The sequence below is a fragment of the Engraulis encrasicolus genome, unplaced genomic scaffold (genome assembly GCF_034702125.1).
Source record: "Engraulis encrasicolus isolate BLACKSEA-1 unplaced genomic scaffold, IST_EnEncr_1.0 scaffold_177_np1212, whole genome shotgun sequence".
Lineage (NCBI taxonomy): Eukaryota > Metazoa > Chordata > Actinopteri > Clupeiformes > Engraulidae > Engraulis > Engraulis encrasicolus.
The window spans coordinates 70,001-82,500 of record NW_026945318.1 but is presented as its reverse complement, the minus strand read 5'-3'; the positions used below and the strand labels follow the sequence as shown (position 1 = coordinate 82,500).

At 41.5% G+C, this 12,500-nt stretch overlaps 1 pseudogene; it reads left to right on the top strand.

Annotated features, from left to right (window-relative positions):
• LOC134442569 (janus kinase and microtubule-interacting protein 2-like) overlaps nt 1-12,500 on the top strand; it is a 29,929-nt pseudogene that overhangs the window by 9,273 nt on the left and 8,156 nt on the right.

The following is a 12,500-nucleotide window of genomic DNA, read 5'->3' as shown; positions in this document are numbered from 1 at the left end:
GGTTTTGTATTTGGCCTAATTATAATGCTCGCTAGCAACATTTTGGTCACAACCTCGACACAAACAAAATTCTGTGCACCCCCTGAGATCTCTGGCGCACCCCCAGGGGGTGCCCGCACCCCAGTTAAAGAACCACTGCTCTATTTGCATCTGTCAAGCTCCATCTTGCTCTGCGACTGATCCTCTACTATCCTCTATATGTCTGTGTCTTTCTTTAGGCCCAGGAGCAGCTTCAAGCAGACGTGCAGCGGTACCAGGCCAAGATAGAGGACCTGGAGAAGGAGCTGATGCAGAAAGGACAGGTAGATAGACAGATAGATAGATGTTTATTTGTCATTTTGGAAAATTGTTCTTTGCCACTTTCAGTGCATCTGATACAATTACAAAGACATTACAATAGACAAAAACACAATAGACAAACACAACACCCACCCTCCCTCTAGGACAAAAAGACAGGTTGACAATAGGACAAAAAGAACCCAACTTAAATACAGTACTACTAAAGTGCAGTTATTCAGTACCAAAGTGCAATGTGCTATTCAGTATTAGAGTTGTCTTGTTTAACATGGATATGCTAGTAGGTATGAATGATCTGTGGGCTCTGTTTGTCTGAAATGAAGGCATCTTGAACCTCCTACCTGAGGGCAACAACTCATATGCTTGATGTAAGGGGTGTGAGAGAGGTAGAGATACCTGACAGCTGTTGCTCAATGGTTAGAGCGCTGGCCTTAAGATCAGAGGGTTGCAGGTTCAAATCCTGACCCTTACCCTTACCAGCACCTTCATCCATATCTGAATACATTCACAATATGAACAAAAATAGAACTAGAAAATAGAGTCATTTTGCTCTCAGTTCACTTTTTGGTCCACTTAAAGAGGACTGAGTTTTGTTAACTTAAACTGCTCATAATTCACTTAAAATGCTGTTTCTGCTCATAATTTAACATCCCGGCATTTGAGATTTCATTTCATTTCATTTCATTTCATTTATTTCTTCACTGCACATTAATGAACGTATACATACATGCACATATATGCAAATGTGCCAGATTGTAGCCCAAAGGCTAATTTCTATCTGGAGTCCAAAATAGGCAGACTAGATGTTTACAAGCATTATAAATTAAAATCCCAAATATACATCTAAAACCAAAACAGACTGTCAGTAACAAAAGAAATGAAACACAATACAGACGCAAAAAGTACGTCAATAAGAAGAAAAAAAGAAAATGGTCCCAATTTAGGGCTATGTATGAGATGATCTATTTGTGACAAGACATCTTGGTCATTAGTAGTATTATTTCATACTCAGTTGGGTATTACATTCGTTGACCGTTTGCATTAGTGATAATCATTGCATTAATCCTAAACACACCACACTGCATCATGCCAAACAATAAGCTTAGATTTGAATGTAAATGTCATTAATCTCTTGTCAAGTCAAGTCAAGTCAGCTTTTATTGTCAGTTTCTTCATATGCACAGGTCAGACAAGGACATTGAAATTACGTTTTCTCTCTATACCATGAAGGACATAGACATACACAGGACTGACATTTACAGACTGACATCAAGTGCAAGACAGGACAAGTAACCTCAATGGTCCAATACCAGTAAAGTGATGAAGTAATAAATAAATAATACTTGTGTGGTGAGTGTTCGCTTAATAGACAAACATGCTAAAAAAAAAATGTTTTCATTCAGATCATGTAGAATGAGGTTACTGTTTCCAGTGTCTTCACTTTGAACATCAGCTCAATACAGAGCTTTGTTGGTCTCTGTTATGAACTAGGCCATACTGTAGCCTCTACGCTATGACTCACCTTTTGCCCATCTGATGAGTCTGATGAATATGATTTTGTGCTCTTGAAATGTGTAATTTGAAACGGTCTGAAAGCATGTGGGTCGCGCATCGCGTGTTGATGATAAGAGATTAAAGGGGAGTCCTCACTTGAACTCTTTCTTTCTTCACATCGTCTCAAAGCAAAGGCGAAACAAATTCAATTCCTCCCGAAAATGTCTTTTGCGATATGACCTCAGATCAACCCAAGTACTGATTTTTCATTTCTTAGGGTTTCTTAGGGTTGCGCTGTGTAGTTTGCGTGCCTTCAAGTCAAGTCAAGTTGGTTTTATTGTCAATTTCTTTACATGCACTGGTCATACAAAGAATTTGAAATTACGTTTCTTGCTTTCCCATGCAGACATAGACTAATCTAGGTAAGGGCATAGACAGTATAGACATAGACAATACTCATACATGGACATAAGGCAGTATAGACATAGACAGTGCTCATTACAGACATTTAAAGTGCAAGACTGGACAACAGAAGACTTGTAGATAGCATACATTAAGAGGAGGAGCCTTTGTCAAGACTAGAAAGTACTGTAAGAGAAATCCACAATGCAGTAGTAATATTATTTGGCATAGAGTCTGATAGTTATACAAGTCAAACGTTCATTGCTGCTGCGTCTTTGCCACATGCCTTTCTGTAATGCAGTAATGTTCCAGTGTGAAGATGACCAGCTCTAAGCAACTAGACTTCTAGACTAGACTTTTCACCTTCACCTACACTAACGTAAGGCCAGGGGTAAAGTTGCTGTATGACTGAACTTACTGTATGTGTGCAACAGTGTAAGAACAAATGCACATACTGTACTTGTAGCATAACAATCAGAGCACTACGCATGGCACTGGAGGTATCATGTAGAGGGCAGATAGCCAACAAGGCTTTCATTCATATTTTTCTGTATAAAAAGAAGATTATCTTCCACACACCGCGCTCTTCCGTCTTGTTGGTGCGTCTCTGAAGTAATCTAGTAGTAGGGAATGGATCGCACTCAATTTTTCTTCTTTCTTGTGGTTTTATTTTATTTAAACTTTGCAGGGACTGACATGACAGACGTTTCGGCTGCACAGAGCCTTCTTCAGTGTCACCTATAAAAAAGAAGACAATCCGCACACTTCAGGTCTCTTTTTGTGCAAAGAAGTTTTACTTGACTTCAAGTAAAGTAAAGCTTCTTTGCACAAAAAAAAGACCTGACGTGTGCGGATTGTCTTCTTTTTATACAGAAATTTCTACTGAATCCTGCACCTTCTAAACAGATGAGCGGTGGCCTATCACAACTTAATTAATATATTTCCAGCATTGTTTGGCTCTCCCGCAGCCTCAACATGGAAATTCTGAATATCGCCCCTGACAGTTGTGTAAATATTGCACCGTGCGGACAACGTGTCTGCGTACCTTGTGTTCAGGTGTGCTACCAAAAATTGCATAAAATACGCATGGTAAGGCATTAATGCACCAATTACACTAAGGGGTGTAACATGCTCAACTCAAACAAAGTGAACGACTGGGTGCTCATTCCTCGAGAATATATGAATTAAATAAAGAGCAGGACAGCACTCCAAGTTTTGTGGTTTATTGCCCGTCAGACGTTGCAGGGTTAACCAACTACACTTTCGAGAAATTGACCCCAGATAAGTTAGCAGAGTGCTATAACCTATCCTAAGTTTATAGGTTCCAATGCTGAATGTTTTTTAAATATATGTCTTTGTTTATGTTTTCTTGCAGGATTCTAAGTGGGTGGAAGAGAAGCAGCTGTTTCTGCGGCGTAACCAGGAACTCCTGGAGAAGGTGATTGGTTAAAAAGAATATTTTGTAACTTCCTTGTCAACAGAAGCAAACTTAGCTTGTCAAATATTGTGATAAAATATGAATGAGATCAATGGCCTATGACTAATATCAATCTACTCCACAACTCCTAGTTTGTTTATTTAGTTGTTGATTAGTGTAATGAATGCTAGCTGTCCCCCCAATACGGGGTATGCTTCTGATTATGCCAGTACAGGGGAGGGGAACCCATGTCTCGAGGTCCGTTTACGGTTTTATCCAGCCCTCGGTCCCAGAGATGGTGGGGTCTGTTGTAAAGGTGGCTGCCTTCAATATAGGCCTAAAGTGCAGGGGGAAATCCTGGTTTGTGTTCATAGTAGGGCCCTTGGAGTACCTTGAAGTGACCCCTTAGGGCTCCAGACTAACTTTTTGCACTGGTTGCACTGGTGCGCCTAAATTTTTTTTTAGGTGCACCAGCACAAAATTTAGGTGCACCCAAATGTTTTCACCACCCCATACACACACGCACCTCAGCTTTAAAAAAATAATAATTAAAAATAATAACAATAGCAATAGTAATAGCAACAATAATTGAATTATTATTATTATTATTATTATTATTATTATTATTATTATTATTATTATTATTATTGTTGCTATATTTTAAAAGACCTGGAGCCTTTCATGTGCTATAGGCTAGTCTTCCAAATGTGCTCCTTATAAAAGACATGACAGTAGGCTGCCTAACTAACACATCTTGGCTACAAACAGTTTGGCTGGAAGAAAAGACCAAATTAGTAGCCTTTTAGTCAGTATGTGTTTGACTAGTAAGATAGACATACCAGCCTTTTCTGCAATAAGGCTACGCACACGGCACAAGCACAGAGTTACAGCGCACGGCACAAGCACAGAGTTACAATATGAAGATAGATAGATGGATGGATGGATGGATAGATGGGTGGATAGATTTTTGTTTAACAAGCCCTGCTAAAAATGTCATGATTTTTAAAATCATTAGACACAAATAGCCTAGCCTATGTTTACAGTGGAATCTGAGGTGAATTGGGTTTTGTCTATTCCCCCATTTTTGAGCGCTCTCCCTCTGCATAATGATTGTGGTAGCAAGCGCTACGAACAGACACGACAACACTAGGCCTAGTGCGCGCTCTCTCTCTCTCTCTCTCTCTCTCTCTCTCTCTCTCTCTCTCTCTCTCTCTCTCTCTCTCTCTCTCTCTCTCTCTCTCTCTCTCTCTCTCTCTCTCTCTCTCTCTCTCTCTCTCACGGTGCATGAACGATGCCTTGCCGACTGATAGGCAGTATGTAGCCTGTCCTAGTCGCTATCAAAAAACTCTCACATAAGTCCCGACAGACTAGCACGTCACCTGTTGTTTGGCCAGCTCTGCACGCGGCTGAAACGGGCAATTATCCGCACCCGTCTGCGTTTTTGTGTGGCAATGTTTAATATCCGCTCAAGCCATTTAGTTTTTCCCGTGATTGTGACTCTCTCGTGTTTAAAATATCCTCAAGTCATTTTGCTGTTTTACCGTGATTGTAACTCTATCGTCCGTTGCAAAACTCGCCTGGTTGAGAGCACAAAACTCGCTGGCACATGTGAACTCCGATAGTTGAGCGAAGTCGAACATTCTATTCTGAAACGTCGGGCTGCCTGTGAACGAGGAAGGGGGAGAAAGCAACCAGTAGTTCAGCGGAGTTGAAGGAATGACCGCATCGACAAGTTTTATTGTGTGATGATGGGCCACTACTGTAGAATGACTATTAATTGTATGTCCATTAAAACGGTTGTTTGGTAATTGATTTTGTTCTACTGATGGCTGGTCGCACCGGTGCGCCTAAAAATATTTTTTAGGCGCACCATTGAAAAAAATGGGCGCATATGCGACCAAATTGGTCGCACTCTGCAGCAGTGTTAATTTTGTCAGCTTTTTTTGATTTAGTCGTAGTCTTAGTCACAATGACGAAAATCAATTTTAGTCTTAGTCATATTTTAGTCATTGCCTTCCCAATTTAGTCTTAGTCTTAGTCTAAATGACGAAAATCAATTTTAGTCTTAGTCAATTTTTAGTCATTTTCGTCATTTTAGTCAACACTGTACATTACAGAACTTCTCCACACACTTTTAACATATATCATTGACTGTACAGAATAAACCTTCTCCGTATTGCTTCTCTTTTTAACATAAATCACACTGTAAAGAATAAACCTTCTTCACACACTGGTTCTCTTTTTCTCTATTTTATTTAACACCAGTGTTAATTTCGTCAGCGTTTTGAAATTTAGTCTTAGTCTTAGTCACAATGACGAAAATCAATTTTAGTCTTAGTCATATTTTAGTCATTGCCTTCCCAATTTAGTCTTAGTCTTAGTCTAAATGACGAAAATCAAAAAAGGGCATTGACGAAATATTTTAGTCATAGTCATGGTTGACGAAATTAACACTGCACTGGAGCCCTGCCCCTCGAATGACAATGGTTCCCCACCCCTGTGCTGGTATCCCTGTTTGCTCTAATAGACCATTTAATGTGGCACCATACTGCAGTAACTGAGAGGGTTCAAGTCTGGAGTTGGACTTTGCAGGAAGACCTCACTCACATACGCATTTTTTTCCCTAAAGGTGGAAAAACAAGACAGTGACAACAGCAGGCTTCATCAGGAATTGCAGGATTCCAGAGACCAGAATGATCTCCTAGAGTTCCGCATTCTGGAACTGGAGGTGTGTATTCCTTCTGAATAAACAACTAGAAGCACTCAGAGAGCGCAAACCTCCACTAAGGCCATGGGGTTGCACCCTTTTTTCATTTCAAGACTTTTTGCCTTGTTTTTGTGGAGTTAGAAACTGGAATGTCAAAATTCAAATGTCAATGGTGAATAATCTATTTTTTTAATCCTAGATCTGTATCGTGATTCAGATTACCACCAAAATGAAATGTAATCAAAATCAGTTCATAACTTTTTGAGTTGACAGACAGACAGACAAACAAACAAACGAGCAAACAAACCAACACGAAAAAAATAATATCCAGATTATTATGGGTTTATTATATGATTTTAAAACAAACTGATGGACTATGTTTTACAGATGCTACACACATCACCATGGCATAAGCTATTACATACATTTGTAGCGAATAGTTTCAAATCAACATACGCAGCAGTAAATGTGTAATTAATAAAATGTCTTGATTTGTGTATCAGCAATTGGTTAATTCATTCCTATATTTATTGCAGGAGCGAGAGAGGAGGTCTCCTCCGTTTAACCTGCGGATCCATCCCTTCGCAGAGGGAGTCAGTGCCCTGCAGATCTACTGTATGAAGGAGGGGGTGAAGGTGAGCCTGTCAGTCGGCCATCTTGGATTTTGGCACAGGGCACCTCAAAGTAGGGCTGCATGATTATAGAAAAAATGATTATTTAGATGAAAATCGAATCGAAAATCAAAATGATCAAAATTGCTAATAACGATAATTGAACAATACACCACTGATTTTTTTGCAGAATTGTATCTTAAATCTCAAAATGAAATATAACCTAGAATGAATTGTATAAGCGATTAACAAAATCAAACTGAAATGTAATAATTATATAGAAGACAATAGCGTGAAACTTCATAAACTACAGATTTTTGGCCAGAAACAATAGCCTGTCAGCATCTTCTGGCTTCAAGGACGGTCGAAGGCAGGTCACGATTAAATTCTGACTGAAATCACGATTTCGATGTCACGATTATATCACGATTTTCGATTCATTTTGATAAACTGTGCCGCCGTACCTCAAAGGTCTACGTATTCCAGAAGAATGAAAGAATTTCTGAATGTCTTTGCTGCTCAAGGTTAATTTATTTCCTTTTTTATCTGTGTCCAGGATGTTTGTATACCTGATCTTATAAAGCTTCTAGATATTCTGGGAGATAATGGGGTAAGTCACCACATACAATATTGCAAAGCTGATCTATACTTATATTTACAATTTCACTTTAATAGCTTTTTCAGAAATATTATCATATTTATGGTGTGTTCTGTTTCCAGTCACAGTCACTTTTTCACTTGTCTTTTTTCAGAACCTACGAAACGATGAGCAAGTAGCCGTCATCCAAGCAAGCACTGTACTCTCTCTTGCGGAAAAGGTAAGTTTGAGGGCTCAGAAGCCACTTTCAAAAACAGAGTACATTAAATGTAAGGCTGGGCACCTGCGTGCTGTAGGATATGTGCATGTGCAATTTGCGTGCATGAACACGTTGCCATGCGAATTTTGTGCCACTTTTGCACGAGTAGAGCACCAGACACAATGGACACAGATGTGAGCGTACAGTGCAATATTGACAGGGCTGTGAGGTGCGATCTTCTGAACTTCCATGTTGATGTCAATGTAGAGTCAAACATTGCTGGAAAATATTAACAAGGTGCGAGAGCCTTGTTGGCCATCTGCCCCCTGCACGATCCCTCCAGGGGTGAATTTCTCGAAACCAAAGTTGCTTACTACATTAGCTACTTCATTGCTTTCAATGCATTTTCCCATTGGCAACTACCGAAGTTGCTAACAGGCTAACAACTTCCCTTTTGAGAAACTCACCCCAGTATTGTGCTTTGTGCTCTGATCGTTCTGAAGCAAGTATGTGCACTCCATCGCATGCGGTTACGTGGGGAATTTAAGGCTCACAGTAGGAAATGTGCCCGTCCTTAGGCCAGTGGTGTAGTCTACGTAGAACGCGGGTATACGGAGTATACCCACTTCTAAATTTCAGGGATTTCAGTATACCCACTTAAAATTGATTGCTCCATTGTTTTGAATAGCACAAATATATACAGTATACCCACTTCAAAAAATGCTCAAATATACAGTATACTATAAAAAAGTAGACTACACCACTGCCTTAGGCCTACACATGGACGGCCAAATAGCCCATTCTGCTGAAGGTGATCTGAAAACAGAAAACCGCCGTCATTGTCTCACTCATAGACAGATGATATTGTTATTAATTATTTAATTAATGATCATAATTTGTGTTTTGTATTAAACATATTTCATAAACATACATGCACTGTACTATGTCTCTATGACCTGGCTCTAACCCTGCTTTTGTCGCCCCCTAGTGGATCCAGCAGATAGAGGGCACTGAGGCGGCACTACACCAGAAGATGATGGACCTGGAGCTGGAGATGGTGAGTCATGGGGTGCATCCCAATATGTGTCCTTGCCTCCTCCACTTGTGCTTGTCTCCTCGTCCCTCCTCCTGGCCCCTCCTCCGTGGAGAAAACGATAAAGTTTCCCAGCTGTCAGCCTAGCCACAACAACTTTTGAGGGACTGTTTTTCATTCACCATCCCAATTGCAAATGAGAAAAAGACTTTACAATTGAGCTTTTGCAAGATATTGAAATATAATGCTGTTGTCAGTGATGTCATCATGTCATAGTGGAGGAGGCAAGGTCACATATTGGGATGCACCCATGGCCAGAGGCGGACCAGCCTGGGGAAACCACATGCTGCTTTGCACAATCGGTCCGATCTGAAAGACAGCATGGAGTCCACCCTCAGCGAGGGCACCAGATCATGAAAATGAAAATGAAATGAAAATTAAAATTAAAATTAAAATGAAATTACGTTTTCTCTATACCATGCCAGGACATAGACATATACAAGACTGACATTTTACAGACTGACATAAAGCGCAAGACAGGACAGGTAACAGTGATTGTTACCAGTCCATCAATGTTACCTGTCCTGTATTGCAGTTTATGTCAGTCTGTATATGTCTATGTCCTGGCCTGGTATAGAGAGAAAATGTAATTTCATTTTCCTTGTATGACTTGTGCATTGTTACCGGCATGTGCCAGTGTGTCAAGCAGCTGATTCAGGGCTTGACACTGGCACCGGCCAACTGGCCAAATGCTGGTAAAAACTTGGCTGTGGCTAGTAACACTTTCAGTGTCACTAACCAATTTGGCAGGTAGAACCAAGCTTATTCTATGGTATGACATATCAGAATAGTGTATGTTCTGTACTTTGCCCCTTGTGTATCAATTGTTTGCATTTTAAGTTCAAGAAAAAGCTACTTAGTTACTCAGTTTCTATTTGTTTGTTTTATTTCCATGTAGAAACCCATGCACTCATCTTCTTGCTTTAAGCATCGTATCTTCTGAGGTTAGATGTACAGCGTCATGATAAAAAAAATGAAAATAAAATTAGTGGCTAGTAGAAAAGCTGGATGGCTAGTGACTTGGGAAAACAACTAGCCACAGTGGTCGGCAAGCGAAAAATGTTAATGTTAAGCTCTGAGCTGATTGAATGTATAAGAGCGTGGTGTGGCCCGTACAGCTACTGTAGATGTTCCACTTCCTGCTGGCGAATAATTTGCCGTCTTGTCCATGGTTGACACATTATTTAGTCCACCTTACCTTGCGTCACACAACATCGTTTACCATTAGGAAACATGCATTGCGTGTCAGGAACATGTGTGTTTGAGGCAGGAGTGATCATGGCTTGAGTGTGGAGAAGGCCATGTCATGTCTACAGTACGTGAGCAATGTCTGACAGCTGTGTTATTCATTTTCAGGAGCTGTTTTGCAAGCAGAAGGGATACCTGGAGGAGGAGTTGGACTACAGAAAGCAGGCTCTAGACCAGGCCTATATGGTAAACCTTCAAGGCTCACTCACCCCTGTCTGTTGTCATACATGCATTTCACTCACACATGCTTGTCATGTATGGTCTATGGGTTAAAGTAAAACATATTGCAATAGCTAACAGCACAGTTAACGATGGCTGCACAGTTGCACAGTGGAGTGGGAATCAACTTCTACTGTGTGAGTTATATGTGGTTTCATGCCTTTTGGTCTTTAGAGGACAAGCTTTCAGGACCGATGTGACTGTGCTGTGTCTGCTATGGTAACATAGTACTTCTTGCCCATTTATAACCATTTGTAAACATTTTGTTGATCATTAGTTCATTATTTATAAAGTGCTTATGAAGGTATTCATAAGTAGTTATTCTAAAGTGTTACTAGTGTGTATGTGCACGTATCGTGTGTTTATTCTATGAGTTCAGTGTGTATCCTCATGTCTCCTGGTCTCCCACAGTTTTCGGAGTGAGAAGTTCGCACACTTAAAATCCTTTTTGTTGTCTTTTGTCATTTCATGGCTGGATGCTCCCCGTTGTTTTATCGTCGTGCCATTAAACAACTGGGAGCATTAACAGAGTGCAGAGTGTTTTAAGTGTGCAGACGGACTTCTCACTCCGAAAACTACAGTCAGCCTTTGCCCTGCACCTTTTTGTTGGATGTGCACAATCAGAGATTCTTTAAGTATATAGAGATATGCCAACATAATAGGTTTCTATGGGCACCTAACGTGACCAGGTTCCGGTCTGCCTAAAGGGCCGTGTCATAATGCTCCTACAATGAATAGAACAGTCCTTAGGTCTGCCTAGGTCTGCCTAAGGGGGGCCATAATAGAACCAGGAAACAATGGGCCAATGGAACCTCTCTCTCTCTACTCTCTCTGGCACAATCTTCAAGTAAAGGATTAATGTCCACAACACTGTTAATCAGGGGTGTAGTGGGCGTGGAACGCGGGGGTAAGCAGTCCACCCACTTCTCCTGAAGTGAGATTTTTAAAATATATTCTGCCCATGTTTGAATACAAAAAGGAATGATCACATAGCAGTATTGCAGGTGATTGACCAAACAGATGAAAACGGAGAAGCAATGACGGTAGTTTGACATGATGAGTTGCCCAATTATTTGATGACGTTTAAAATCGTGTACCCCCACTTTAAAAATCCCCACTACACCACTGCTGTTAATGCTCCCAGATTTTTTAATGACACAACGTTTCGGACCTCAGTCCTTCTCGGAGCGTTAACAGTGTTGCAGACATCCATCCTTTGCTGCAGTTATTTTATTTTGTCCAGTGACCTGTGCCACTGTGATGTAAAAGTGAAAGCCCATTGGGAAACTCCAACTCCCATTGTCATTGTGACACAGCACTCCACAGCACACAAGTGAACACTGCACACTGCACACAACGAAATTGCATTTATGCCTCACCCGTGCAAGGGGGCAGCCCTCAGTGGCGCCCCATGGGGAGCAGTGCGGTGGGACGGTACCATGCTCAGGGTACCTCAGTCATGGAGGAGGATGGAGGAGAGCACTGGTTGATTAACCATTGATTATGTATGCGCATCCTCTGCGTTCTTGACGTGCACAATCTTCACCTTCAACTCCTCATGTCTCCCACACACAGCAAATCCAGGAGCTGGAGGCCACGCTGTACAACGCGCTGCAGCAGGACAAGGTCATCAAGTACGGCGAGCCGCTGACCGACACGCAGAAGGACGAGCTGCGCACCGCCGTGGAGAAGCTGCGGCGAAATATGCTGCGCAAGAGCCGCGAGTACGACTGCCAAGTGCTGGCCGAACGCATGGAGCTGCTGCACCAGGCACACCAGGTACGATGCACACACACACACCAGGTACACATCACAATACACACACACACACACACACACACACACACACACACACACACCATGATACACACACGCCAGGTACGATACACACACACACACACACACACACACACACACACACACACACACACACACCACACACACACACCATGATACACACACACCAGGTATCATGCACACACACACACACACACACACACCACGATACACACACACCAGGTATGATGCACACACACACACCAGGTACACATCACAATACACACACACACACACACCAGGTACACACCATGATACACACACACACCAGGTATGGTACACACACATCAGGTATGATCCACATCAGCATGTAGGGATAGCGAGTACGACTGCCAAGTGCTGGCTGAGCGCATGGAGCTGCTGCACCAGGCACACCAGG